A 6,700-nucleotide genomic window follows, 5' to 3' on the forward strand; every position below is an offset into this window, starting at 1 on the left:
CAAGCTTTGTGCCTATAATTGAAAGGATTAATTTTATTACTTCTTATTAACAACTGCTCTATTTCTTTCCAGGTAAAGTGACATCTGACTTTGCAAAGGAGAATTCAAAATTAACTTCTCTTGAATATGGGCAAAATTTGGCATACGTATAAGTTATACGTATATTTGTATATACGCATTATATATGTATGGTTTAGAAACTCGCTTTACGATCTTATAGTTTCGGGTTCAGTCCCACAACGCGAAATCTTGGGCAAGTATATAGTCTTCTACTAAAACTTAGGCAAGCCAATGTCTTCTAGACGGAAACTGTAGGGAAGCCAATCGCATATGTGTGTGTTCTTGCGTGTACATTTATCCCCACAGTCGCTGGCCAACCAATATTACTTCCTTTACGCCTTCGTAACGTAGCGGTTCGGCAATAAAGAACGGTAAAATAAGTACCAAACTTTAAACATATGAAACAGGTCGGTCTGTACGACTAAAACACATCAAGGCGGTGACAGAAAGCATATCTGTAAGCATGTAATTTTTGACATGGACCAATATAGGATCGACATTTTGTGAAGCATCAGTAGAAATGTAAGGAGAAGCTTTCTCCACAGAACTTCGTCGTTATCTGCTGACAGCAACTTAGTCCCAGAGGTTTTATCACAATTGACCAGCACTACCCTACTGCATATCATGCAGCAGAACAGTAAATATGGATAAATTTTTAAATAATTTTATCTCAATATTCGAATATTCTATCATTAAAATTGTCTCGATGAAAAAAAAAAAAAAATTAAAAAGTGAAAAATAAAAAACAAATAGGAAACAAAAACAACAAATACTGATTTCGATGCTCTTTGTTTTCTATACATACATAAATACATACTTACATACACTCACTTATAAGTCAATATATGTATATATCTAAATGCATATATAAGTAAACGTATATGTATACATACATATATGCAAATATACATACATATATATATGTCTCTCTCTATATATAAATATAAATACATATTTGCATATGTCTATATATATATATATATATATCTGTATATGTATGTATTTATGTATGTGTATATCTATCTATCTCTCTCTCTCTCTCTCTCTCTATATATATATATATATATATATATATATATATATATGTATATATATATATATATGTGTGTGTGTGGGTGGGGGTATATATGTGAGTATGTATATATGTGTAAGTGTCAGTATTTCTGAAATTGTTTCGTATATTTAAATGTTGTATAAGATTAGAATACACACACACACACACACACATTTATATATAATATATAAATATATGTGTATGTAGGTGCGTTTATATGTATATATATATTTGTATATGCATTTATATATATACGTGTGTGTGTGTATTTTTGTATACCTTTGCACGTATCGTGCGCGCGCGCAAATACACTCACACACGCACACATGCGCACACACACGCATGCACACACACAGACACACACACACACACTCATACATACCAATGCGTGTGTAATAACCAAGCACGTACACATACATGCACACACACATACATGCACACACATATACGTTGATTTCCGTTGTTTTTTGTTTGATGAATGCAATTTTAAAACGAAATATTTTTAAAAAGTGTCATTTGAAATATTTTTTGTCACTTTCTTGAAATGTTTCATAAAAAAAGAACAAAAAATATTGCTGGTAGATTTAGAGATTGTCATCTGAAATCATAGGGCCGTGAGGGGGTTCTTCATGATAGAGGTAGCGGTGGTGGTGGTGATGGTGGTGGTGGTGATGGTGGCAGTTGTGAGTATACACGTGCGTGTCTCTGCGTGTGTGCGTGTGTGTGTGTGTGTGTGTGTGTGTGTGTGTGTGTGTGTGTGTGTGAGTGTGTGTGTCAAAAGAAAGGAATTAGAGAAACTGGAAGGTGTGGTTAATAGGAATTTAATGAATGTGATGACAGCACCAGTGATGTGGACAGTTAAAGCTATAGTGACAAATATGAGCGGGAAACGAAGGTCGGGGAGAAAACACGACCGTCTCCGCCGCCGACACCGCTACCAGCACCACCAGCACACTTACAACAACAACAACAACAACAACTACTACTACTACTACTACTACTACTACTTCATAGAACAACAATTATACGCAACAACAAAACAATCAACGCCAGAGAGAAGAATTTAAATTTATATAAAAATAAACCAAAATAAGAAAAAATACGATATTCCATATTAATGAGAAAGTTTCTATCTAGACTTCTTATATCATAAATAATCGTTTCTTATTTAAGCAGAAGGTCAGCAATTTTGAAAATGATTGAGTCTGTTGAATACTTAAATGCTGAAGCAAAACAAAATGGACATCGGAGTTTTGTGACTTTCGGAATTGAAAGAGCCGCATGTCATTTTTTTTATGACCTAGCAATTGTGCCAATGCACAGATATTAATAATGATGGTTTCAAAGTGTGGCTCAAGGCCAGAAATTTTGAGGGAGGGGATAAGTCGATTACATCGACTCCACTCCCAATACTCAACTGGTACTTATTTCATCGATCCTGAAAAAATGAAAGGCAAGTCGATCCCTGTGACATTTGAACTCTGAACGTAAATTCGGAAGAAAAGCCATTGAACATTTTGTGCAAACGATACTGCCAGCTCAATAATAATAATAATAATAATAATAATAATAATAATAATATACAGACAGTACACGGCTTTACCAAGGAAATAGAAATGAAATTCGGATTAGAAAAATGTGCCAAAGCAACCCTGAAAAGAGGAAAATTAGTTAAAAGTAGCAATATAACACTAGATAAAGCCAATGAAATAAGAGAACTAGACGAAAGCCAACCATATAAGTATTTAGGAGTCAATGAACTAGATAGGATACAACATACACAAATGAAAGAAAAAATAAAGAAAGAGTACTATAGACGAGTTAGATCAATACTAAAAACAGAGCTCAATGCTAAAAACAAGATAATGGGTATCAACACTTTAGCTGTCCCAGTTATAAGCTACAGCTACAACATCCTTAACTGGACACTAAACGAACTATGTAAAATAGACAGGAAAACAAGAAAAATAATGACAGGATATAGGATGCACCACCCAAAATCTGACATAGAAAGGCTATATATACAACGCACAGAAGGTGGCAGGGGTCTTATACAGCTAGAAAACTATTATAAAATAACCACCATAGGACTGCAAAAATACCTACTCCAGAAGCAAGGGAAACTAATACAAATAGCCACAAAACACGAGCAAAACAAAAGACTGTTTTCAGTATTTAAGGAAGCTGACAAATACAAACAAGAAATCAATCTACCTAACAAATACGAAGAAGAAGAAGAAGAAACAACAAAAGCTATAAAACAAATGAAATCCAAACTAAAACTAGAACAGCAACGGACCATGATAAAACGATGGCAAGAAAAGCCCCTACATGGTAAATACTGGGCTAAACTAAATGCGAAAGAAATAGACAGAGAAAAATCCCAGCAATGGCTGAGAAGCTCAGGACTCAAAGCAGAGACTGAAGGATTTTTAATTGCTGCACAAGACCAAAGCCTCCCCACCAGAAATTACCAAAAACACATAATGAAAAGAAATATAACAAGTAACTGTAGAATATGTGGAGATCGACAAGAAACAATAAATCATATTATCTCTGGCTGCCCAGTCCTGGCTAAGAAGGAATATATTCACAGACACGACAGAGCTGGGACCTATATACACTGGAAGCTATGCCAACATTATGGAATAGCAACAGAAAAAAGATGGTATAAACACACGCCAGAAAAGGTCACAGAAAACGAGAAAGCAACCATACTCTGGGATATGCCAATACACACAGATAGAGAAATTAAGGTAAATAGACCAGATATAGTTGTCAAAGATCATGAAGGAAAAAAATGCCTTCTAATTGATGTTTCAATACCAGCAGATGACAACGTTTCTCTAAAAGAAATGGAAAAACTTTCAAAATACAAAGACCTGGAAATAGAGATAACTCGAATGTGGAATCTAAAAACAGAAACAATTCCTATCATAGTAGGTGCCTTAGGTATAATAAAAAAATATTCAGACAAATACATAACAAAAACACCAGGACTTACAAATATATATAACATACAGAAAATTGCACTACTGGGTACTGCACACATTCTACGCAAAACACTTTCAATACAGTAAACATAAGAGCACCACAGCAAACCACAGCACATACCCAAGGCGCACAGAGCTGCGCTCGGTAGTGAAGGGAAAGTACGTTATAAAAATAAAACTACTGAATAATAATAATAATAATAATAATGATAATAATAATATTAATAATAATAATAATAATAATAATAATAATAATAATAGAACTACCAAGCCAACATATTAAAGAACGGCAGCTCCCCATTATGTCGTATATGCCAACAACAAAATGAGACCATCGATCATGTTGTCTCCATGTGCAGTCTGCTTGCATCTACAGAGTATCTCATCAGGCATGATAGAGCTGCACAATATATTCACTGGGTAATATGCAAAAACCTGGACTTGCCCCATGATAAAAACTGGTGGGAACACAAACCACCCCCAGTACTTGAAAATGATCACATTGCACTCCTCTGGAACTTCACCATTCAAACTGACAGAAAGATAGACGCAAATAGGCCAGGCATCATACTGAAAGACTTCAGACAAAAATTATGCCTCCTCATTGATATGACTGTCCCAATCGATATAAACGTATCTGTCAAGACCTACCAAAAACTGAGCAAATATAAAGATCTTGAAATAGAAATTAGCAAAATGTGGAATCTGAAGACGAAAACAATACCTATTGTCATAGGTGCCCTGGGAATGACAGCGAAACGGGCTGATTACTACCTAGCTCAGATACCAGGAAACCCCAAAATGGCTGAAGTTCAAAAGATAGTGCTCATGGGAACTGCCCATATCCTACGTAAAATACTGTCTATGTGATCTCAAATTTTAAAGCAAACATAATTTTCTTATGGTTTCTTAAATATTCACTAGAACAAAACTGTACAAATCCAAATATATGGTACCCTAGGCATAACACCTACATGAACTTCTAACTTGTTGTCTCTTGAGGTCTCTGGGTGAGACTTGGATCCAACTTGTACAAATGCAAAACAAAAGTCAAACATAAAATAATAATAGTAATAATAATAATAATAATAGCAACAATAACAATAATAATAATCCTTTTTGCTATAGACACAAAACCTGAAATTTCGTGGCCGGGGACTAGCCGATTACATCGACCCCAATGTTTCACTGGTACTTATTTTATCGACCTCAAAAAGATGAAAGGCAAAGTCGACCTCAGAACGTAACAACGGGCAAAATGCCGCTAAGCATTTAGTCCAGTATGCTAACGATTCAGCCAGCTCGCCGCCCTCACATCAACAACGACAATAATAATAACGTAGACCTTTTACTTGCTTACCTTTATTTGGGAAACTATTAACTGGCCTCATAATTGAGACACGAATAAGGATGAAGAATTTAGATTACAGGTAGGCTTATGACAATGTCATACACCCCCGGTTCTTCACGTCAATGAGATTAATAATCTTTTGCAGAAGGCAAATAGAATGTGGGAAGTAGAACTTAAATTTGCAAATGAATCACTAGGAAACGCGAAAATACGCAGGGTTATTTCCCAGGGAGGTTCGCTCTCTCTCCATTACTCTTCGTCATTGCGATAATTCCTCAGACAAGTATACTGAGAAAATCCAGAACTGCTTAGGAATTTACCAGCTCTAAGATGGGAATAAATCAACTACCTGATATGGATGACCTCAAGATGTATGCAAAAACAGTGAGAGTATTCAGTAAAAACACTGGAATGCAGTTTGGGGGGTAGATAAGTGCACAGTACTAATTATGAAGAGAGGTCGGAAGATAAATTCTGATGGCACAGAATTATTACAAGTCATCATTAGATCGCTGTGGAATAACGAGGAATACAAATATCTAGAAGTGCTGCAAGACGACAGGATAATGGAAGGAGGAATGAGAGAGAAAGTCACTAAAGAATATAAGAGGAGAACTAGGAAGGTGCTCGAAACGCAATTAAATGGAGGTAACATCACCAAAACCATGAATATATATGCTATGCCCGTACTGAGATAATCTGCTCCTTTTCTGAGGTCCACAAAGGTTGAACTACTGAACTTGGATAGAAGAACTAGAAAGCTGATTAAAATACACAACATTCACCATCCTAAAAGCAATGGCGACTGACTATACCTAGTAAGAAAAGAAGATGGCAGAAGGTTACTAAATGCAGAAGACGATGTTAAAACAGCGATACTGTGCCTGAAAAATTATGTTGTGCAGAATAAAGAAAGAATATTATTGGCAGCCAAAGATACCCAAAATGTGACCGAAACAGTAAGAGAAAAAGAACAAAAATGAACAATAGAACAGACAAATATAAAGAAATAGAATTACTTGGCCAATTCATGCAACAAACCGAGAACGCAGAAAGTAATGATTGCTGGCTCTGATTGATGGACGGTAATTTGGAACGAGAGATAGATAGGCTAATTATAGCCGGTGAAGAACAAGCTCTTAGAACAAATCTGATAGACATAAATCAACAAAAGTCTGTCAGATAACAAATGTAGAAATTGCAGGAAAGGGAACAAAAGCATCAATCACCTTTTGAGTGAGT

Source organism: Octopus bimaculoides, chromosome 3 (assembly GCF_046866305.1).
Source record: "Octopus bimaculoides isolate indiv1 chromosome 3, ASM4686630v1, whole genome shotgun sequence".
In the NCBI taxonomy this organism is placed as follows: Eukaryota; Metazoa; Mollusca; class Cephalopoda; order Octopoda; family Octopodidae; genus Octopus; species Octopus bimaculoides.